Consider the following 24,637-nt stretch of genomic DNA (forward strand, 5'->3'; position numbering starts at 1 on the left):
TGGAAGGATATTTACTACCGAGCCCGCCGGCCGGCTTGCAACGTCACATCGATTGAAACGGCCACCAAGTTGGCCACCTACTGGTATTTAACCCCCGTAAGACTCCATATGGGCAACCCCTCACAAAGCCCACTGTGCTAGATGAGATCGACTCTCACTTTGACACACAGATCCCGAGATTCCCAGTGTACATTTTTCTTGGCCTCTCTAATACCATAACCTTCCCGCTTACCTCTAGGAGAGGCAAACAGATGGCGCTAACTCTAGGCGCGGCAGTACAGAACGTCCTCACACTTTGGGGTTCCACTACAGTCCCTACACGACTAGGCTGGCTGCATAAACTTTGGTCCATTCTAGGGATGGAGAAGATTTCTCTCTCATTAACTAACCCCGGGGCTTCATTTCACGAGCTATGGGCGCCCCGCCTCGCACTCTTGACATCCAAATTTACAGAGCTCACATGTCCCAAATATCTCAGACTGCTAAGACTGGCGGACCCCCCCACCAAAACCTACTACTGCCACATCTGCTACCTAGCCAAGCATGGGATCTGATCTTAGGAACGCAACACTTCCCTTTTACCAGGTCGTCCTTTTTATTTCTTTTCTGAGGAGGAAAGGGGGGGGGGGGATTGTTCCCTCTTTTGTTGTTGTTCATGCCTGAAGCACACAATAGTGACATGCCGGGTTGCAACCCAATGATTGTGGAGCATATTGCCTCATTTGTTCTCTTTGTGGATAAAACCAATAAAATAAATTTATACCAAAACTTCGGGACCCATGTTAGACCGTAGGGTCTTAAACCGAAACGCCAAGATTCTGCTAAAAGTTATCCCTCGTCTGCGGACGAAATACTATATGGCAATTACAGACCTCAAGGATGCTTACTTGCATGTAACAATGAACAGAACACACAAAAGATTCCTGGGCTTCTTAGTAGGCAAGGTACATTACCCCTTTAACGTCCTGCCCTTTGAAATAAAATATGCCCCAAGGGTTTGCAATGTGCCTATCTGCTGCGGCAGCTCACCTAAGCAGAAGGGTGATCCAGGTGTACTGGCACTGGGAAAGACTGATTGGTAAAATCAGGGTTGTTCAAAAGGTGTCAGGAGAGTTTAAAAATAGCTATACAAACACTACACCATCTGGATTTCTCCATAAACTCCACCTACTCCACAAAAGGAACAAATATTCTTGGAAGTGAGACTAAACTCAACAGTAGCAAAATCATTCTTTGTTTGAGTGAATCCTGGTGTTAAGAGATAATTCTCCTTTACCAGAAGGTTCAAGTTCTGACAGTGAGGACTGTGGGAAACGTGATAGGAATGTTGGCTTTCTGCATGCAAGACTACACATGAGACCACTACAAGCGTGGTTACAGAGACCATGATGACTGGGAACAGGAAGTCGGAATGATCTGGTATTTGTAACAGAGTCCACAAAGAGTTATACTAGTGTTCCATATGAAATATTACCTGAGGCAGACCATTCAACACACAACTCCCTCTGCCACCATCAGTGATCGCCTTATACACTGGGTAGGGAACACATGTGAACAGTCTGAAGATCCAAGGCCTATGGAACCTTCAGGAGTAAGGCACATAAATGTGTTGGCACGCAAAGCAGTTTTTCTAGCGGGCCTTTCAAAAACTGATAATATGGCGAACAGTACAAATGCAGATGGACAATATGAAAACATGTTTTACCCCCACAAATTCAGGTGGACACGATCTTACCAACTGTTCACTCTAGCACCTGAGACATTGCCATTCAAAGAAACATCACACAGTTGATGATGCATCTACCAGGAGTACAAACCCCAGAGGCAGACAGGCGTGCTCTTCACACAAATGGGAACTAAACAAGAGTTGTTATACATTATGTTCATAAGTTGAGGAACAGCATCAACTGGCTTTTTTCCAGAGCAAAAGCCAAAACTTGGCAGCCAGATGCCCAAACCACAGGTCACTGTGGAAAGCCCTCTCAATAGAATGGTCAGAAAAACTGGTATAAATATGATTTCTTTAATTTCCCTGATACTGTTAGTAATGGAGAAATGGCTACAAATAACAATGACACTAATCTCAATCTGTTAACAGTGGGCAAGACAAACCAGGTTCTCAGACCTAGTGGAAATATTTCAGGACCGAAGAATATCACTAGCACTGCATCAACAGCTATTAACGATGCAAGCTGGACAAGTGCTTCACCCAGAATTACTCTCTGATTCGCATCATAGCTCTTGAAGACATAAAGGTTAGACACATACTCATATCAGAAAGAACCATGGAAGTGTTAAGAGGAGCAAGAATACTGTTAGAACTGGCTATTTCTGGTAGGCTAAGGCTGACGCCAAAGCCAGGCAGAAACCACCATTCTAGTCAGGGCAAGGAAGTCACACGCCAAGATAACCTCTGCTCACCCCCTTGGTAGCTTGGCTCAAGCAGTAAGGCTAAACTCGGAGGCAATGTGTAAAGCATTTGCGCCAGCGCACAACAGCAACAACATACTAGGCACACCACAGAAGAGACTCCACACAAGGTTATTATAAAAATAACTTTTGTATTGTAAAAACACATCAGATAAAATCACACATATACATTGTGCCAACTGGCACAGGCAATATTCACAGGGATTATGTACACAAGACAGGGCCACAAGGGCCACTGTCATATTCAGATATAGCACTTCTAGATAAAATGTAGAATATAAAATCACTTCTAGAATGAAATAGTAAAACATAAAATGGTAATCACAAAGATAACAACCAGTAACCACTGGTAACAGGAACCAGGACCTTACTAGGACCACCTGTACTAAGAAAGAAGAACCACCTAAGTATCACACAGCATTAGGGGTCTAAGAAAGAATACATTACTCATGATGCAATAAACCTACATTCAGAGGAGTAGAAAAGACAACCACCTAAGTATCACTCAGCATTTAGGGGTCTAGGAAAAGGACACATTACCCATGATGCAATAACCTACATTCAGAGGAGTAAGAATAGAGCACATGATGCAATAAAATACATTCAGGGGTGCAGCGCAAGAAGACACATGATGACTAAACATTCAGAGGTGCAGCGCATGGAAAGGAAGACACATAATGCCTAAACATTCAGAGGTGCCTAATAAATCAATAGCGCAAAAACTCACAGTAGGTAATTACTATTAAAAAGCATAGAAATCACATTGCGCCCACACTACATAAGCCACTACCTGTGGCAGTCCCTAGGCCAACTGGGCTTGATGGGGCAAGGATGCCCTGGGTCCAAAGTCAGGGCGCGCTGCCATGCAGCGCCAGTCCAAAGTACAAAAAGCCTAAACGTGGCAGGTGCCCACAAAGTGCTGGGCACCTGGGCATCGCAATAAAATAAACTGCGACAGGGTCCTCACTGACCCGTGGGCGCAAACTGCGCCATGCTGGAGCCACACAGGCCCCCTCGAGCCTTCTCCTGGCCCTGGACAACTTTGGGGCGACCCGCTGCCAACTGGGGCCGCCCTGACTCTGTGTCTTTTCGACAAAAGGGCCCTCGAGCCTCGCGGGGCTCGTAAATCAAAAAGAAATGGCCCCCTAGAGCCTCTCTGGACTCATACACGTTGGGGCGACCCACTGCCAACCGGGGCCGCCCTTGAAGCCCTCATGGCTTGACTCGCGTTGGGGCGACCCACTGCCAACTGGGGCCGCCCATGAAGCCCTCATGGCTTCCCTCTGACATGAAGCGCGAGCTCGCGCTACCGGGGGGCGGGGCGGACACCGACAACGTGTCCCGGCGCCCCTCCCCTTCTCCGGCCCCACTCACCGGTCGGTCAGGCGCTCGCCGGTTCTCCTCCTCTGGCTCTCCCTCCAGTCGGGAAGCCTCGCGGTGGGGGCAGGCACCGGCAATGTGCCTCGCGCCCCCTCCGCTCGTGTCTGCAGGCCGCTCCTCTCGCTGCAGGGCTCCCTCCGCTCACGGGAGCCCTGCCGACCAGCCGCCATCACTCGTCCTTCTTCTCTCCCCCGGGCAGCTTCTCTCCTCTCGGGCTGCGGGGGCGGGACTTCCGGCCGGCCGCGCTGGGATTGGCCGGCCGGCCATCCACTTCCGGGTCGCTGCGGGCAGCGCAGCGGCCCTTCTCCTTTAGGCAGGCAGGCGGGGAGGCATTTTAAAATATCGGTAATACCGGCGTGGGCAGCCGAAGTTAGATAACAAGTAAGAATAAGCGAGGTGGGCACTCGCCAGGCTGGCAAAGCGCTCCTCAGCGCTAGAATCAAAAATAAAGCGCTCGAAAGCGCTATGGGCAATAAAGCGCTCCCAAAGCGCTAGAACAAAAAGTACAAAGGGTCCTTCCAGAAATGCAGCTCCACCATGCTGCACAAAGGTCCAGAGAGTCCCAGGGGGCAAAGCAAAGTCCCCCCCATCAGCCCAGCAAGGCAGAGGGGTCCCCCAGGAGTCCAGGAAAGTCCATCAGGTGCCCAGGGCTGGGCAGAGCCAGGGATTCCCCTGAGCTCAAGCAGCAGCAGCCCCTGGCAGATTCAAGTTGAAAACAAGAACATTTTGGAAGGGGATACAACCCCTTCTTATACAGTGCAAAACCTTTGAAGTTCTTTGAAGTCCTTTGAAGCAGGCAGTGTGAGAACCAGCTGGACTGGTTTAGAGGGAAGTCCCCTTCAGTATCAGGGACAGAGGTGTCAGTCGCCCAGCGGGAGGTGGAGCCAGCTTTGTAGTTACACAGGAACAGCCCTTCACTATCAGGTGCCATCTCCTCCCACTTCCCTGGCAGCAGATGCTGCCTTTCATCCATGGGCTGACTCAGACAACCTCCTGGGCTCTCCAGCCCCTGTCATCCTCAAACCAGACAGTCAATCCACAAGCAGGCCCATGCACTCTGGGCCAGGCTCACCAGCCAATCACACGCTAGCACCAACGTGCACAAATATGCCAACTTCCAAAAGTAGGACTTCTAGACTAGACACAGCCATGCTGCATACATCATTTTGCAGCATTCATTCTCATGAGTTCTCTCATACCAAACTCGCCCCTGCACTCCCCACGCATCAGGAACTACCATGGGCATACATATTCCCCATTCATTCCTATGGGAGGGCAGGTCACTCACCATTCATCCACAGAGAGCTCAAGCACTTTACACTGTACCACAGTGAAAAAGTGCGCAGAGGCCTAAAATCACCAATACCAGGTTCCATAAATAGGCTAGGAAAACGCAAAAAGTCTAGGGGTGAACCTGCCTAATGGGCCGGGTCCAACAAATACCATCCACAAGGTGGTGCTACACGCACAATGGAACACTGGCACACCACAGTAGTTGCCAAAAGCAACTGGGCACAAAATGTACAATCCTCATTGGCCTTGTTCAGTACCACAATAATCACAAGAGCCGCCATTTTGAGTTGGTGCTCTAGCTGATTTTCTTTTGCCTAATCTCCAGTGTATGCAATTTTCATAGGAGTTCTCAGCTATATTCGCCCTCTCAGACATCCTAATATATCGCCCCCTCCCCCAGGCCCTGCATCCAAGTTCAGCTCAGCACTCCCAGAGCTGATTGCAAAACTCAGCTTAAAAACTGTTTTTCAGTGCTAGGTGATCTTAGCATACATTTCAATAAAACATTTAAAATCTAAATCTCAAGCAAGATACGGCTGCAATCCTAATGGTTTGAATAGTTCAGCATTCCACTCTCAAACTTGGCCATATATTGGACCCCATTTTCACCAACACGGGATCTTTCAACCGATATTCCTATACCTGTGTGGTGGTAAGACCAACACTTAGTTCCCTTTACGCTTAGCTTTTTTGGACAGTTAGAAAAACATCCCCAACCCACCAGACTGAAATTCGATGCCACAACATGGGAGAGTTCCCTTGTAGAATCTTCTCCAAAAAGGGAAGGACGGATTGATGAAAGATAAATAAAAAAAATGTAAGTACTGGCTCACTGATTCTCTGGATACCTTGATCCCTATTAAGCCCATAGGGCAGAACACCTGGAAGGGTGCCCCCCCCTTTAAGAAAATGCCCTCTTTCTGCATGGTATGCCCTCACTTTTTGCTGAATTGCTGATGTTCTTTGACTGAGTGTGCCCTGGGCTCCTGCTAATCAGGTACCCAGGGCCTATGTTACTTCCCTAAAATTGCATTGAAGCCCAAACCCAAATGGCATCTCTAGCCACAGGTCAGCCCCTGGTAAATGGTACCACAGGTACCCAGGGCACTGTGACCAGAGGCCTCCTCTACGGGCTGAAACACATATTGTTACACCCTTAGAAGCCCTGTACCCTGACACTCACACAGAGCCTTTGCAGGCTGTGTGTCTTGGTGCAGAACAAAGAGTCGACATGGGACACATCCCTGTGTGCCATGCCTACAAACCACTGCCCTGGCATAGATCAGTCAACTCTCTACCTGGGTGCCCAATGACAGTGGTGAGGGTACAGGTGCATGAGCCCTGTACCCCTACAGTGCCCAAGCCCATTCCCAGGCATTGTAAGTGCAGTGCTGCCATTAAGAGTATATGGTGCCCATACCCCCCACTTTGGGCGGGAGAACCGGCGGGAAAAACAAGCGAGAGAAAGAGGTGTGCCCACCTCTGCTAACTCCACTCAGGTGGGGGAGGCGAGGTGAAGCACAACTGAGTTCCCGCCATCTTGAGAATGGGGGGACCCAACCAACCAGGGACAGGCTCCTGCCCCCCTCCAACTGGGGGGTGGCAAGATAGTGGGTGTACCCAACCCCCGGAAGGGACCCAATCGTCCCTGCCCTTTACCTACCTGTAACATCCCTATATATAGTATTTGGGGGCCCCCTGAACCTTGCTTCCTCAGATCCAGAAACAACAAGAATAGAAGGAACGAACAGCCTTGCAGCCAGCTAACAAGAGGAAGGCGCCCACTCACTTGGCCCCAGCCCTAGAGGACTGTCTCTCCTCGAACCTGCTCCTGCAAAATCCCAGTATGTCCTGCAGCCAGCAACCTCGAAAACCCCAATGGACCTACCTGCCTTCACTTCCAAAGACTGCTTCTCCAGTGAACACCGTATTTGTTCAACTGCAACCTCTGGCAGCAGCCGTAAATCACAAATCCAGCCCACTCTGCACCTGCCGAACCCGGCCCAAGCTTGAGTGGCAAAACACCACGAGGAGGTCACTCCGGCGATCCTGAAGCACGATCCGGTGACCCCTGACCTGCCTCAAGCCAACCCCTGCAGCCTGAATCCAGAAGGCCTCCCTAACCGCGACCAGGAGCTGGTAAGATCTGACCCCAAAAGACACCCCTGCACTCCACGCCCCACGGCCTGTGTGCCCAAACCAGCGGTGCCTAACCAACCCTTAACTTCTCAACTTATCTCTCGAAGTGGTGGTCGCACCCAGAAGTCCTTCGTCTCCCTGCCTGTAGTGCTTTTGCAAACTGGAGGTTCCCTATTGAAAAAAGGGCGCCCAACGTCGAAACGGCACTCTGCACCCGGCTACCTCAGTGCCGCTGAGGGTGCACCTTTTGTGCTACTTTGTTTCCCCTTTTGCCCTGACCTAAACCCTAGAAGCTTTGCTCCCACAACCCATAGGCCTGCTTGCCAGCAGCCACCAACTGGAGGCCCCCTATCCCCATTGGAAAACATTGGGCGTCAACACTCTGCACTCGGCCACCCTAGTGCCGCTGAGGGTGTAACAAGAGTGTATCACTGACCCTGGGGGACCCCTGAATCTAACCCCAGAAATTTAACTCCCACAGTCGATAACTTACCTGTGGACCGATAACCTGTTTTTCCTCAAAAGGATAACATTGACAATTTTCTTCTTAAGTGTGGAGTTTGGAAATCTAAAAATATTCTTTAAAAATCGAATGAATAACCAAAACGCATTTACTTACCTGTCTGCAGGTAATGTCCCAGTGCTGAATCTAGGTATCCAGCACTGAGTTAGAAAAGTAACGTAATAAGTAACTTACCTGTAATTTACTGAAAAAGCCTATTCATGTCAATGTACTGTATTTGCGAAGTATTGCAACTTACTGTAATCCCCTGTAAATCAAACACAGTACAATTCCTATTGCATTTTCAAACTGTTCTACATACAGCAATTTAATAGTGTAAAGTAGTTAATGCTTACCTGTGCCAGGCTTGCTTGGTTCTAAAAATAAAACAGTAGTATATTTTTATACAAAAACAATTGGTCTAGAGTTCAGTCCTTGAGTGTGTGAATTCATTTGCTGACTGAGTGTGTACATCAAATGCTTAACACTGTCCTCTGATACTGCCTTACTGCTCGACCACTACCACAAATAGAGAGTAAGGTTCTATCTAAGTTTAACCTCTGCCTCCCTCACTTGGACTCTATACACACTTTACCTCATTTTGGTGTAGTATATATAGAGCCAGTTTCCTACACCCCGCCTCTGTTTTCAGCCAACCTTGCAGATCTCAAAAAAGAAACAGAAAGAGCAGAAAGAGAATGGAGAAAGTCGTATTTTGGGCCAAGTAAGGCATCATACAAAGAATCGATGAAAAAATATCAATATTCCATTAGAGAAGCCAAAGTGGTGTACTTTAACACCAAAATAGAAAATGCTCCAAAATCCTTAAAGGAACTATCAAGTTGGTCGATACTTCTATGAATCCGACAGACCCAAAGAGGGCCTGCACCCTCTGATAACCAATTTCACACACTAGCTTCCTGCAGAAAACTTACTAACCCTCCCCACAAACTCCACTCAAAATATCTTTAGCACAGACATAGCAGTACGAAACTTCACATTAACTACGTTTTCCTCAATTGAGTATTGATGCTACTAAAGAGACCCTAAAAAATATCAAATCAGGGTCGCCACTCTAATCATCGTACCAGAACTTACAGACCTCCTCAATCTGTCACTAGACGGCGGCACGGTCCCTCAATGGGAACATGCAGTGGTGAAAACCCTTCTTACAAAAACACTGCTGACCCACTACTGGTTAATCAACCCCCCATTACATTTTTTCCCCAGGGCAAGCAAGATACTAGAAAAGCATGTAAATATACATCTCTCCACTTTCCTGGACACGCATGACATCCTGCATCCAACTCAAGCAGGGTTCAGGGCCGGGAGCAGTTCCAAGACTGACCTCCTCGCAGCAACAGAAGACTTGAGGGCTCTACTGAATCAGGTTAGTTCACCATGAGTGATCTTATTTGACCTAAGTGCTGCCTTTGACATGGTATCACATTCGGTCCATATCAACAGAGGCTGGAACAGGTGAAATCCCCCTTAAATGGCTATCTCACTTTCTACACCAGAGAAGTTTTCAAGTCCAGGAAAATTCCTCGAGCTTTGCAACTTATGCTTTAAAGTAAGGAGTACCTCAAGGAAGGATCGCAAAGTCTGGCTCTTTTTAACCTTTGAGTGTCCGCTGGCAGAAATAGCACTGAGCCATGGGTTCACACTAGTCTCCTATGCAGTGGACACACAACGTGCCATCTCATTGTCTATCGACATCACATACACCTCTCCTCAGATATCTGCTTGTCTTAACCACGTCACCAATAGGATGTCGAATAGTGGTTTCAAATTAAACCAAGAGAAAACCTAGATCCCGGTTGTAGGAAACAAGCCCTCCTTTCGGAGTGAACTCACCTGGCAGGCCAACTTAAGGCAACTCCCTCCCGGCAGTAAATAGTCTTAAGGTTTTAGATAGATAAGACTATTCATGGAAGTCTAGGCCAAGAAGTTAGTGGCTTGCTGCATTGGACTTCTTCGCCTCCTAAGAAAAATACAAAATTGGCTCCCAGCACTTAAACGTAGAGTGGTAGTTCAGTGTCTACTTAATTCACTGTACCTAGGCAGTCCCAAATATGTAACCAGCCGGCTCCAAGTAGTACAGAATACAAAGGCACGTATAATTTTTGATATTTCCAAAAGATCAGTGGTCCCTGCTACTGCAGCGCTTCATTGGCTGCCAATCCAAATGAGGATACAGTTCATATCTGTTTGGTCCATCGTACCATGTATTAAAAATCCCCCAGCTCATCCAACGTCTCGTAACCCCTTATGTGCTGAAACGTAACTTGTGATTGGAAAGTCAAAAACTACCCCTTGTACCTTAGGTCAAGAAAGCAAGAGATGGGGGAAGTTCCTTCACTTTTTTAGCCTCCAAACTATGGCACACACTTCCTGTCCACATCTGGCTAGATAGCTCCGAAGTTACCCTCAGGAAGCAACTCAAAACCTATCTATTCTAGCATTAAGCAGGCAGCTAGCGCAAAAAGTCGAGGTTTACCAGCCCTGGAAGGCCCGGTGGGTAGCCATGCGCTATATAAATTCCAAGAATAGAAAGTACCTCACTTATCTACTCAAGATGAGGGTTTATTTTATGCCTCACTGTGAGTAAGTGCCTCTTGTGAATGGTTAACACTCCCCTTTTTGCCTGGTTTTGAAGTGGTTTAAAATGTAGTGCACAGTGTCCCTGCCTATCAGGTCCCCTGTACCAGTGCTCCTTCCTAAAACCCCCAATTAGAACTTCTGCCCACTCTAAGTCCTAGTGAATGGTACCCTGGGTATCTAGTGCCTGGGGGCTGAAGGTGGTCCGCTGGGACCCCCTCACTGGGACCATGCCACTGCCCTTGCAGCTGGGAAAACAAAGTCGACATGGCACCCTACCTGTTTGCCAAGCCAGCTACCACTGCCTGACAGCATAGGTACGCCCCCGCAAGCAGGTCTCACATCCCTAGGACAGGGTCCACTATACTACAGTTGAGGGCATATCTGCATGAGCAGCTATGCCCCTACAATATTGGGCCCCATTTCCTAATATTGTTAGTGCCATTGAAGCCACAGAGTACATGAGCTGGGAGCTCGACAACTAGAGTTTTACAGCACCATGATGGCTTCACTGAATACAGGAGAGTTGCCAGTGTGGGATTTATTGTAACATTTACCCAGAGGGCACCTCAGAGGTGCCCCCTGACTCCCTGTCAACCCTGGTGGGGTCTCTAACTGGCTGTAGGCAGCTATCCACCACCAGACGTTTTTCTGGGCCCCTGGGTAGAGAGCCCCTGCTCTCTGAGACCAGAAATCGTGCACATCCTGGTCAGGGGTATCTTGTCTCTTTTCCCCCCTAGGATGTGCCATTGCTCAAAGAGGGAAGCTTCAAAAGCCTGCCACCTTTTTAATGCGACCTGCAGCCTCTGCTGCTAGCAGCAGATGGCAGCCCTTGGTTCACACCCCCACTTTGGGCACCTAAGGTGGGTGAAGCACAAAGTTCAGTCCCTGCCATCTTGAAGATGGAGGAAACCCATCGATCAGGTCTAGGTCTATGCCGCATCCCACAGGAAGGTGGCTAAATAGATGGTGTAGTCACCCCAGGTAGGTGCCTATTGGCCCTACCTACTGCTCCTGGAAACGCCTCCTAAATGTAGTATTTAGGTGGCTCCCTCAGACCTGGCGCTCAGATCTGCGATGACCTAAGAAAAAAGAAGACACCCTGCAGCAGAAGACAATTGCGTTGGCCCCAGCCCTACTGTCCCTTCTCATGTTTCAACAACCCTGCGACCTGTCTCACAACACCTAACTCTGAAACCCCTGGGAGGACTGTGGCCTTCCCTCAAGACTCAAATCTCCTGTGGACAGCGGACCTGTCCAGAAGAAAGACGCTGGATCCGGGTCCCCAGCCCACTCTGCACCCAATGCCCACGTCCCGAGTCTGAGTGGCTCACCTCTGCAGTGAAGCCTCCCTGGCGATCCTGACCTCTTGTCCAGCGTTGGCTGACCTCTCCTACCCTTCACAACGGCACCTGCAGTGTGATTCCAGAGGCTCCCCCCCCCAACCGTGAAGTTGAAAGGCAACCCAAGCTCCTGAGCCTTGCTGAGCTAAACCGACGGTGCCCCTACAACTTCCTACATCCCAACTTACTTCTGCTGCTGGTGGTTTTCTTCCTACAACCTCCGGTTCCACGCATGCCTAAAGAAGAATCCCTATTGAAAAGCATTGGGCGCCCAATGTTGAATTTGCACCCTGCACCCGGCTGCCACTGTGCCACTGGTGGTGTATGTTTGGTGCTGATTTGTGGCCCCTTCTGTGCTTGTGCTAACCCCCAAAGCTTGGTCCCTGCAACTGATATACTTACCTGCCAGCAGTGTGGCTCCACTGGAAAGCATTGGGCCGAACTTTGATTTTGACCTCTGCACCCGACCGCCCCCTGCGCTGCTGGTGGTGCAGTTTTGGTACTCACCTGACCCCTGGCCCTTGCTGACTTTTGGCTCTGAAGACTGGGATTGTAAGTTAAATACCTGTTTAGCCGCAATATTGTTTTCCCCATATGATAACATTGGACTGTGTGAAAAAGATTATAAGTGTCGATTTTTCTAAGTGAAAAGTATTTTTCATTAAAAACTACTTACCCGATTACGAAGACCAGGGTCTTAAAATAAAGTACAAAGTATACTTTCATAAAATTGGTCTGGATCTCCTTGAGTCGTGTGTCCATTATTGATCACAGTTTTGAAATAAATGCCTTACACTCCTCTGTGTTAGGCTTAAGGCTGCTCGCCCACACTACTACTAATAAAGCACTTTAAGTTTTGGATTGTGCCCTATGAACTTTTGGGAAACCCCTGGACTCTACGCACATTATTACCACATAGTGGCAATATCATATACAGAGCCAATTTCCTGCACTCCCTTAAAGTACATTTACCAGCCATCGTGGCTTACTCGCAGAATTGTTTTTCAAACACTAGTAAATTAAATATTTTTTGAAGGTGCAAAAAGATTGACACCACCAAGGGTCACACCAAAGTGGAACCTTAATATAGTAATCACCCACCTTATACAACTGCCCATTGAGCGGATGCACAGGACTACAATTCCTAACCTAAGAAGACTCTCATGCCAGTAATCACATACTTTAGTTGAGTTAGCGTGCGCCAAACCCTCACTATGAAAGAAACTTACCTTCAAATTCACAAGGACAATCAATCAGTCAATCAATCAATCATAGGCATTTATACCGCGCACTACTCCCCCGGAGGGTCTCAAGGCGCTTGGGGGGGGGGGGCCGCACTGCTCGAGCAGCCAGGTCTTGAGCTTCTTCCTGAAGGAGAGGTGGTCTTGGGTCAGGCGTAGGTCGGTCGGTCGGGAGGGAGTTCCAAGTCTTGGCGGCCAGGTGGGAGAAGGATCTTTCTCCTGTTGTCGCTCTGCGGATGCAGGGGACGGCGGCGAGGGCGTGACTGGTCGAGCGGAGATGGCGTTTGGGAGCGTAGAAGTTGAGGCGGCTGTTGAGGTAAGTCGGGCCTTGGCTGTGTAGGGCTTTGTGTGCGTGGGTGAGGAGCCGGAAGGTGATTCTTTTGTTGATCGGGAGCCAGTGCAGGTCTCTCAGGTGTCTGGAGATGTGGCTTCGTCTGGGGACGTCGAGGATGAGTCTAGCCGAGGCGTTCTGGATACGCTGGAGTCTCTTCTGGAGCTTGGCGGTGGTTCCGGCGTAGAGGGCGTTGCCGTAGTCCAGACGGCTGGTGACGAGGGCCTGGGTGACCGTCTTCCTGGTCTCGGTGGGGATCCACCGGAAGATCTTACGGAGCATGCGCAGGATGTTGAAACAGGACGAGGAGACGGCGTTGACTTGTCTGGTCATGGAGAGGGAAGAGTCCAGGATGAAGCCCAGGTTGCGTGCGTGGTCTGTCGGTTTGGGTGCGTTGCCCAGGGCGGGGGGGCCACCAGGAGTCGTCCCAGACAGAGGGTGAGGAGCCCAGGATAAGGACTTCCGTCTTGTCTGTGTTCAGTTTCAGGCGGCTGGTCGTCATCCACTCGGCCACGTCTTTCATCCCTTCGTGTAGGTTGGCTCTGGCGGTGGCGGGGTCGTTGGTCAGGGAGAGGATCAGCTGGGTGTCATCGGCGTAGGAGATGATGTTCAGGTTGTGTTGGCGTGCGATGGCCGCAAGGGGGCTCATGTAGACATTGAAGAGGGTGGGGCTGAGCGAGGAGCCCTGAGGGACACCGCAGATGACTTCCGTGGCTTCTGATCTGAACGGGGGGAGGCGGACTCTCTGTGTCCTTCCGGCGAGGAAGGAGATGATCCATTCCAGTGCCTTCTCCTTGATTCCGACGTTGCTGAGGCGCTGCACTAGGGTGCGGTGGCAGACAGTGTCGAATGCCGCGGAGAGGTCCAGGAGGATGAGGGCCGCTGTTTCTCCGTTGTCCAGCAGGGTTCGGATGTCGTCAGTGGCAGCGATGAGGGCGGTCTCGGTGCTGTGGTTGGCCCGGAAGCTTGACTGAGATGGGTCGAGGGATCCAGTCGTCTCGAGGAAGGCTGCCAGTTGCTTGTTGACGGTCTTCTCGATGACTTTGGCTGGAAACGGGAGGAGCGAGATGGGGCGGTAGTTCTTGAGTTCGGTGGGGTCCGCCGTTGGTTTCTTTAGTAGAGCGCTGAGTTCGGCGTGCTTCCAGCTCTCAGGGAGGGTGGCGGTGTCGAAGGAGGTGTTGATGATGTCCCGCAGGTGGGGTGCGATGACAGCGTCGGCCTTGTTGAAGACGTGGTGAGGGCAGGGGTCGGTTGGAGATCCGGAGTGGATGGAGTTCATCGTGCTGATGGTGTCTTCGAGGTTGATCGGTGTCCAGGCGTTGAGGGTGGTGGTGGGGGGCGTTGGTGTGGTCGTGGGGAGCGTTGTTTGTGTGCTGAAGCTGTTGTGTATGTCAGCGATCTTGTTGTGGAATTAGGAGGCGAGGGAGTTGCAGAGGTCTTGCGATGGGGTGATGTCGTTGGTTCCAGCGTTGGGGTTGGAGAGCTCTCACGATGTTGAAGAGTTCCTTGCTGTTGTGTGCGTTGTTGTCCAGCCGGTCCTTGAATGCTGTTTTCTTGGTGGCGTGGATCAGTTGGTGGTGCTTTCGGGTGGCAAGCTTGAGGGTAGTCATGTTGTCCGGTGTAGGGTCTTTTCTCCAGGCTTTCTCGAGGGCACGGCAGTTCTTCTTGGAGCTCTTGAGTTCGTCGGTGAACCACAGGGCCTTCTTGCTTCCGGGTCTGCTGGGCGGGGTCCTCAGAGGGGCGAGTTCGTCCGCGCAGGTGCAGATCCATTTCGTGAGGTTGTCGGCGGCTTGGCTGGGGTTTGCTGAGCTGGCGGGAGGGTGCTGGCTTAGGGATGCAGCGAGATAGTCGGCTGTGATCTTGTTCCAGCTTCTTCGTGCAGCCTGTTGCTGGTGGTGGTGGACCGTGGTCCTTCTGAAGGTGAAGTGGATGCAGCTGTGGTCCGTCCAGTGGAGTCCAGTGGTGTGGCTGAAGGCGATGTCTTTGCTGGACGAGAAGACGGCGTCGAGTGTGTGTCCGGCGAGGTGGGTGGTGGTGGTCACCAGCTGCTTGAGTCCGAGGGACAGAGTTGTGATGCAAACAAACTCAGTTCCTTCTAAAGGTTGCATCATCATTCCACGTCAAACAAGCCATACAGCTAACAGTTTTGTTCGAACAGACAATAGCTTGAGCTGAGCTGGTTCTGCATACACTGGACGTCAAAAGAGCCATCATGTACTAAATTCAGGAAACAAAGGCGATTGGGAAAGATAATCATTTTTTTGTTTTCTTCGCAAAAGTTAAACAAGCATTTACAATGCAATGGTCTCGGCATTATTAAAGGTAGAGCTATTGGCATTGCTCATGACTTTTTTTTTTTTAAATCATAAATAAATAGCATGGTCATTTACATTGCCAATAGCTTAATCGTTAAATAAATGGCATTGCACTCTGAATCTGCACTCTGAATCTGCACTCTGCACTCACACTCTGCACTCACACTCTGCACTCACACTCTGAATCTGAACAGAGCCACGCACACACAGACAGAGCCACGCACACATAGGCACAGAAAAATCGGGATGACAAGCAGAGAACAGAGGCTCTGTCTTGATGGCATCAGCAAAAAAAATTGGCAAAGGAAAGAGATCCCCATTGGCAAAGTCAAAGAGGTGAGCCGCGAGACACATTGGCTTATTTTACTTTCTTGTCGCAAATCTGTTCTATCTGCTTCATGCTGTCACAATTTTAGGAGATTTACTGGTACAATGTCAAGTTTACCTGTATGCAGAAGGGCTGTTATCCATCTGTACTCCTGCAGGCAGGCTTTGCCCGTTCACTTTTGCAAGCACTGGGCTACAGGGCAACAACTTTCAGCATCGTGTTTATAAAATGTCGACGTTGAATATCACACTAAACTCACAAATTGTTTCCGTTTAGGATGTTTCTGGTGTAGGTTACTGATAGAGCATCCCGGATTACGCACACTTCGTGTCAATTATTGCTTGCAGAACCTACTGCGAAAGTTGTTGAGTTTAATTAATTAATCATTTAATCTTTTATAATCGCCCTGCCTGCCCATAACTTTCCATTTCCTCAGCCCCAACAGGTTTGGGAGCCGGTGACTATTCCCAGTTCATTAACTGACTGACCTTTGCATTAACACCCCCTCGGCCTAAAAAGCACTAGCAGCAGGAAGCAGCAGGCTTTCATACATGTCTGAAGCACTGCATCTGGGTTGTTTCTGCGATAAACAAGAAATACAAGATAAGCAGTAGTTCTTCACTTATATATTCACAAACTCAAAGTGTTAGGTAACTGATCTACACTGCATTACCATCAGCTCACTAGACTCAGACAGTAAGAATCAGAAACATCCTATTTCTTATTTCACTGAAATCTATTTTTAGAGCTCCACCAAAGCCGTGCCTTTTAAAAAGTGGTTAAAATCCATTGCTGTCCGAATTCTTCTTTCGACCATTTAGCAGTCGATAATTCACGATAGCAGTGCATTTCAGTCTGGCGCACTCACAACAGTATAAATCTCATAATTAGACAAATTAGATCAGAGCTCAACCCCGTGATGTCTACAGACACAAAATAAATACAAGTCCGGCCTCCACATGACAGCTCAACAAAGCGGCACTAAAACTTTCAGGCACTCCTTGAATCCTATCCGGAAACACTGTCCCTCTATACAGCTCTTGTAGGTCTGCATGGACTACATCAGGACAATCGTTGCACGGCCGAAAGGGGCTTAATAGATGGGAGGGGGCGCTGGTATCCTTGGATTGCTTGCCCAGGACGGTGGGAGGGGGTTAAGCGCTCGGGTCATCGCGGAGCTGCACAATGATGCTTCAACGCTGGCTTCGGCCGGAGGCGGGGTGGGGGGAAGGGAGGGGAGGGGGGACTCGAAAGGGAGCGTGACACATGTTTCCTAAAGAGTGACCGAGTGAGGCGGGCACCAATTTGAGGCGGGGGGGGGGGGATGTGGGGGAGGCAGGGAGCTACGGCGGGTAGCGGGAGGAGATTGCCGGGATGGGTTTGTGGTCGTGGGGGGGCACGAGGCATCTTTGGCGGCCTAAAAGAAATGCTGCAGGGAAAGCGAGGCTTGGGATGGCTGGTATCGCAAATAGAATAGAAAGTCCGCATATGGTGCGCCGAGCCAATGAAAGTTTTCTCTCCACTGGGGTTAACACCATGGTTTTTCTAAATACGCTATCTGTGGCTCCATATTTCAAAATGACTTTCGTTATGCAGGGCCAGCAGTTTAAATTGGCTTAGGACAAAACACACGTACACGATGCATTGATGGAAGTTTGCCGTTCTGGTGGATGGGGACTGGTGGTGGTCTTGGGGGGTACAGGGCATCATTGGCGGCCTAAAAACTGTTGCGGGGAAAGCTAGGCTCGGAAGATGGCAGGGGATGTGAGGTGCTGTTGGAGGCTGTCGGGGGAGAGCACCACTTGGCACGGAGGTGCCAACTGAGTCCTGGGTTAGGGGCGTGGGGATGCTCTGGGTGCAGAGTGGAAGCCCGTGCGTGTGGGGTGGGCACGGGGACCACGCGGGGCGTGCGGCAGCTAGGCAGGACGTGGGCCGCACTCCAGCACACTATGCGGTGGTCGGGTCTTTCGATTGTCACTTTTGTAGTGCACCGTTTCCTACCTCTTGTATTTGTTGGCTCACGATTGTCATTTTGTAATGCACCTTTGCTGCCTCTTGTAGTTTGTTGGCTCACGATTGTAATTTTGCTTCTTTAATGTAACGTTTGTTTTGGACTTTGCTCACTTGATTGGTCTCGTGTATCAGCCCTGTCCCTATTGTGAAGCGCTCTGACACCTTCGGGTAAAGTTTGCGCTATATAACATGGCATAAATAAATAGATAAATAAATGGCACTGCGTGAGGAGAGCAAGGGGGAGGTAGAGAAAACGGCGCCAAGGGGAGGGGGAAGACAGGAGGGGGTCACCAACACGAGCAGCAAGAAAGCCGCTGCCTCCTCGCTCTGCCTGGGGATGCCAGCTCGCCTAGGTCCCGCTCCACTCACTAGTCGGCGCTTTGTCTCCCTCGCAGTTGAAAATGGAGACCCCCTCCCGACCAAAAGCAGTTACTGTCTTTCCCGAAGTGTGTTAACAGGAGCGGACAAATGGGGCTTTAGCTGTAGTTTAGTTGCCAGATAGGAGCGGAGGCGGAGGGCTACCACTAAATATCATTGGAAGAGAGATGAATAACGATTAGAAGGAGGCTCATGGAAGCAAGCAGATGGATGCAACGGCCGACGCGGTCAGGCCGAAATGGCTGCCTGCAAAGCTCTGAAATTTTCGGATTCGGGGGGGCGGGGGGGGCGTGTTTTGCTGTCCTGAGTGACGGACAACATCACTTTCTAAAGAACAGCAAAACTTACGCCCCCAAATCTGAAAAAGACGGAGCTTCTTTGGAGGGACGGCTCTCTCCTCCAGTGGCTGGCCTCCGTTTAGGAAGCCAGCCAATGGAGGAGAGACAGGGCAGGGAGGCCGGTTCTATAGCCCTACTATACAACATAAGATCTCCGGACCGGAAGCTGCTTTGCAGCTTATAGGTCCCTCGACCTAAAAAGGGTCACCTATAAGCAAAGGGACTATAGCACGATGGATAACACAGAGAATACAGTGATGCCATACGGTAGCAGGAATTTCCATGGAAGAAAAACCACAAGCACACTCCACATGGGAGAATGAAGCAACACTTTCCTTCATCGCCAGTGTCTCCATTACTGAAAAGTGCAAGCTGGCCATATGAAACTCCTCGGCAAACACTATTGTGTGGATATCAAAGCAAGCATGTGCATGCAAGCAAGCAAACAAAGAAGCGCAGTTGGAAAAAAGTTCTAAACGCAAACTGATTGTAACCAAACTGATTGTAACCAGACCTCTCAAGAGGACAGAATACCACAGCATATGAATCCAGAAAAGATTCATGGTTCAAAATGAAATAGTTATCAGGCCTCAAAAAATCCTATCGCAATTCCGAGTGAGATTTTATCACGTCGGGCTATTTTTAGCACTTACTCGACCTTGCTGGTGAGTAAACTTAATCTTGAAGAAACAGGTTTTCTGTTCATTCAGTAAGTGAATGAGCAATTAAGAAGCCTTTAAATCATGTTTTTATCATGACACATTTGCTGACTGCTCAAAGACTGAGGTCAAATGTCAGTTTGACTTTTTACTTGTTGTTGCCTATGTGTTCCTGGAAAATTGTTTTAACTTTTCTTTCACTTATTTATCACAGTTAATGGTTTTTGTCAAGTGATCTGACAAAGATTGTGAAATAAAAGGATGTAAAAGGCCAGTTTTCTTTCTCCAACAACATTTAAACTGCTTGTAAATGAACAGTACAATTATTTTAAAATATAACTGGAATTATGAAATAACATTTTTGGGTAATTCAGAAGTGTGATGCAAACAAAGATTTAAATTGGAGCAAAGTCAATCAGAATACTTTACTTGGTGATGTGCAAATGACAAATATTTGCAGACACTTTATTTCCAAACATTGTACTTTAAATAGTTTTAAACCACATGTCGGTGACCAATTCTGTGGTATTTCATTCAGTTCAATAAAACTTTATTCGGTTTGTTGTTCAAACCATAAAAGTTACACAACACGAACACAATTTAAATGTCAGTGCTTAAGTTAAAACAGCAATAAAACGTAAAATATGTTAGTAAATAAGTAAAAAAAAAAACTGAGGAAAACATACATTATTGATCCATATAGTTCCTGGAATTAACAGAAGCTTTTAAAAACCCCACTATAAAAAATAAACAGTCCTCTTTCAGTAATTGCAGGTACGCCACTGCTGGACGAGCCTGTCTAAAATTCAATCTTTTTCAAATTGGGGCCAAGTATCGTTTACGAGGAAAATCATAAAATGTACATAGAAACAGAAACATAAAATGCAGCATGTCCTGCGGAGGCTGTTCATCGCAGCCGCAGGGAGCTGCCACTTTACTTCTAGTGAAACATTTGGGTTTGGCAAGCAAAAGGTGAAAAAGGTTCAGCCGAAACCTAGTTAATAAAAAAATTTCATGTGTGGACAGGTACCCCATGAGGTATCGCTCTGCCCTAGGGGATGTTTTAAGCATAATATATGTCCTCACACTAGATTTCTGAACCTCCTTTGTTTCCATTTCCATGTTCCTTTCTGTCAAGAAGGCTACCTTAATTGCCTCCACATCTTTCTTCACAATGCGTTCGGGGTTGGTAAATGGATTCCCCCCCCCCCCATCCCCCCCAACCTAGCCTTTCAAAGCTTCTCTTCACATAGCTCAGCCACGGGATGCGAGCCAAGTTATCAAGGGCCATGCAATCTTTTATAATCAGGTGGGTAAGAGGGAGGTCTATGTTCAGCCAACTTTTCAACCAACAGGACAGGGGTTGCAGAGAGAGCACATCATTTAAGTAAGGGACCCCCAGCTCCTCATGGACCACTAAATTAGATGTACCCCGTGGAACACATAATAATAAAAGTTTCAGAAAATCATTTTTCTATACTTGAAGGGTCTGTCCTGTGTTATATCCCCATATTTTGCTTCCATACGAAGCTATGGCCTGGCTTTTCGCCTGGTACACTTGTATCATGGCTCCTGTAGGCTTCTTCCCTAATTTAGATGCGAAGTTGAAGATTGCTGAATTCGCCCTAACCAGGTCCCCTTTTGTTTTTGTAGTAAAGGTCCCCAATTGAGCTTGTCATCAAAAAGAACCCCCAAGTAGGAAAACACATTAGTACGGGAAATCTTAGAGTCTCTCACTCTAAATTGGAACTTTTTCCTACCCGGGTGCCCCACTTGCATGACGTATGATTTATAGTTGTTAATTGCCAGATCCCTGTCTGACATAAAGCTCGATAAGGCAGATAAAAGCGTTTGTAGCCCCTTTTCAGTCCTGGATATGAGAACGGCATCGTCCGCATATAGCAGGACGGTGATCCCACGCCATCCTACACTAGGGTAATCGACACCTGTTGCCCTTAAAGTGTTATCCAATTCATTAATATAAAAATTATGTAAGAAAGGGGCCAGTATACAGCCTTGCTGGACTCCTTTTTTTTAATGCTAAAATCCCGTGTGACACGCAGATCCTGTGAAAACCTAATATTGGCTTTAGTGGACTAATGCATGTCATCCAGAAAATTAACAATACTGTTCTCCACTCCCATTGCCCTCATGGATTGCCAGAGCTTACTTCTGTTAATGCAATCAAATTCCGATGACAAATCCATAAAGGCAAGGTGAATGATCCCGGAACGTGCAACAGCGTACTTGCTCAAAATCAAAAATAAATTAAGGCATTAAGCTACGGTAGACCGTCTCCTTCGAAAACCATACTGAGCTTCTGACAGAATCATATTGTCCTCTGCTCAGGATGATATACTCTGCAGAAGGACCCTGCCTACCACCTTTACCACTGAGGCTATTAATGAGATGGGTCTATAGCACAAAGTACTATTTCTGTCGCCTTTTTTAAAAACAGGAACTATAGTAGATGTTGCCCACGACTGGGGAGAACCATACTGTGCTGCCGCATTAAATACAGACTCCAGTATCTGCTCCCAAAAGGAGGGCTCAGACTTAGAGATCTGGAGGTATCCCGTGTGGACCAGATGCTTTTCCAACAGTTAAACCTGTTATGCCTTCCAGGTTTTCACCTCTCTCAAATTTTAATACTACCTCCTGAGTGTCAGAAGGCTTCCTGTCACTATGCCCAGACCGACAATCAAACTTGGTTTCAAAATGTGATACCCACTCTTCCTCAGTTGTATGGGATTCAAGCCCCCCCCTCCTTCCTGAGTAAGCAGGGGTCTATTCACAATACTCCAGATTTTCGAACTATTTATGAGGGTGCTGGAATCCAACCGCTCCCTCCATGCTTCATCTTTTAATGTTCCCTTTTGATTACTGAGGGCCGCTTTGTAACCCCTACGACCATTTATAATGTTAGATTGAATTCTAGGTTTATTTGTCAGAGCTTCCCTTTGCCTTTTCGCAGCTCTAGAGCAGTGTGAATCGAACTATCTGGGAACAGACCTAACATGTCTTCTTTCTGGGGCAGATAATATGAAATGGACTTATAAGCGTCTAAAATCTCTGTTGGCGAGGACTTTTCCTCTAGGCAGAGGGATAATTAATTAGGACATTCTGTTTTAACCTTATAGTAAAATAATTCTGGAGTTACTTGTGACCATTTTAATCTATGCCTGCCATCAGTTGGCCGCAGTAGACCTTTATTTGGAGCCTTCCTACTTTTTTCTGCCTGTGGACCCGTCCGATAGTGTCAGGGGGTCATGGTCACTAAATTCACTCCCTGAGATTTTGAAGTTAATAACAAATGACTGTAAGGAGGACGAAATCAAAATAAATCAATAAAAGAACCCTTACAGTGCCCCTTAAACGTGGGCACGGGAAAATTAGTGTGCGGGTCAGATAAAGACATAGTGGCCACCAGATCTAATTCGTTAATCATAGTGTTTAGCAGCTCACCTTGGACAGAATGTTCAAAGTGGAAGCCGTGCATACGCGGGCAGCCAAGTTCAAACAAGCCATACGCGGATCACCACACGGATGTATATTAAAGTCACTGGCCACCAGGAGACTGTGTAGGCATCCGCTCAGCGATTGTTTTATTGCATCTCCCTGGGCATTTGCGTTACTAGACTCTTGCGAAGACAAAAATAAGTTATAAAAATTAACTATACACAAACTCATGCCCCCCTTACAGGCCTTTATCACCAGGATACCTGGGTGTGTAATGGGCAAAAGCTGCGATTTGCAGCTGATGGCCATGGAAATGTACGTGACTAAACCACCCTTGGGTCTCCCGCTCAGAGATTGTCTCGCCGGAACAAAGAAAGCCTTATAGCCTTCCAGGAAGAGGTTGCAGTCTATCGACCATGTTTCCTGTAGGCTAATTACCAAGAATTGTTTAACATAAACTACCCATCTGGGTTCCCGTAGTTTAGATGCCGACCCCGCTATGTTGCATGATAATATATTGTTAGAAGACCGCTTTGGAGACCTTGCTACTGCATCACCATAATCCTGGGACAAAGCAGCTTGCTCAATCCCTACTGATTCAGGACCCTGCAGTCAGTCGCATTCTTCCATACCGGACAGGGTGTCAATTCTATTGTTTAGCACCAATCTATGATCAGGGCCAAAAGGCCTATCTACAGAAGACCAAGAATGAGCCGGGGGACTAGAGTGGTGGCTGGAATATGGCCTTAATTGGCCACCCCATCTGATGGTTCCCCGGTGCCCACTGCTGTCCTGCCCCTGCTCTTAAACGGCCTATACAAATATCCCAGGGGTAATATCTTAATGGCAGAGCCCACTAAGGGGGTAAGACTGTAGTCTCTAAAGAGTATCTGACCAACAGTGTAGGGATTGTCAAAATTTCAGATGATACAGTCCCCAGTCCCTTGTTTACGTGAGCCCCCAATCCAGTTAACTCTTCGTGCCATAAGTATATTATTGAGTATGCGCAGGCCGACAGTGGTATTATGTGTGAACCAGTGATTTATTTTGTTGAGGAGCTGATCATATACTTCGCTCTTCCCTAATGGGAGAGCAGGAACACCCCCCAGGATCACTACATACGGGGTAGATTCCACTGGAAGGTCGATAGTAGGGAATATTGTCACCTGAGGAGTTTGTTCTTCTTGCCTTATCTGTCTGCAGGGTAGGGGGCCCTGTTGTTGTAGCTGACATCTGTCTAGGAGCTACAGGATCTATACTAGCAGGCTTCGCAGGCACCCTACTGTGGTAAAATTGCCTAACACTGGAGGCTCCATCTTCTCTGTCTTGCCTGACTCTTCCCCCTTCTGTGGTTACAGGAATTTTAGGCTCATTAGAAATAGCCGTTGATTTCTCTGGGTGGGCGTGTACCATCAACTACTCCAAATTGAGCAGCCTATTTTCAACAGAACTTATTTTCTGAATAATAGGATCTATTAGTGTGGTCATCATAGTTTCTAGCCTACCCCAGAAATCTCCCTCTTGTCTGCTACTGGATGAAAACCCTTCCTTATCCTGATGCAAAGTGAAAGAGTTGGCCACACTACTAACCCCTGCAAGGGGGCCAGTATCCTTAGTTCTCCTAGTTGTGCTTATCACTGATTTTTTTTGGCTTCACAGCACCCCGGTTCTTCCTCACTGCAGCAGGTGAGTTAGTTGGCCGATTGGTTTTCATTTTAGTTTTTTGCCCTCCGGTTCTTGATTTAGGTATAACTGGGCTGGGATCCTGCTCCGTAGACATGGAGGCAACTGAGATGCTCGGTGTTACAGGAACTCCTGCTAAGGATTGACTCAACCTGTCTTGCAGTGTAACCTGGTTTCTGGTTGGTAAAGCTTCAGGAAAAGCAG

At 48.2% G+C, this 24,637-nt stretch overlaps 1 protein-coding gene across 1 annotated transcript in view; it reads left to right on the forward strand.

Annotated features, from left to right (window-relative positions):
- The window catches only part of METAP2 (methionyl aminopeptidase 2), a 169,534-nt gene that overhangs the window by 138,776 nt on the left and 6,121 nt on the right, over nucleotides 1-24,637 (forward strand). The gene's annotated exons all lie outside the window — the stretch shown is intronic.

The sequence above is a fragment of the Lissotriton vulgaris genome, chromosome 1_1 (assembly GCF_964263255.1).
Source record: "Lissotriton vulgaris chromosome 1_1, aLisVul1.2, whole genome shotgun sequence".
Taxonomy (NCBI): Eukaryota; Metazoa; Chordata; class Amphibia; order Caudata; family Salamandridae; genus Lissotriton; species Lissotriton vulgaris.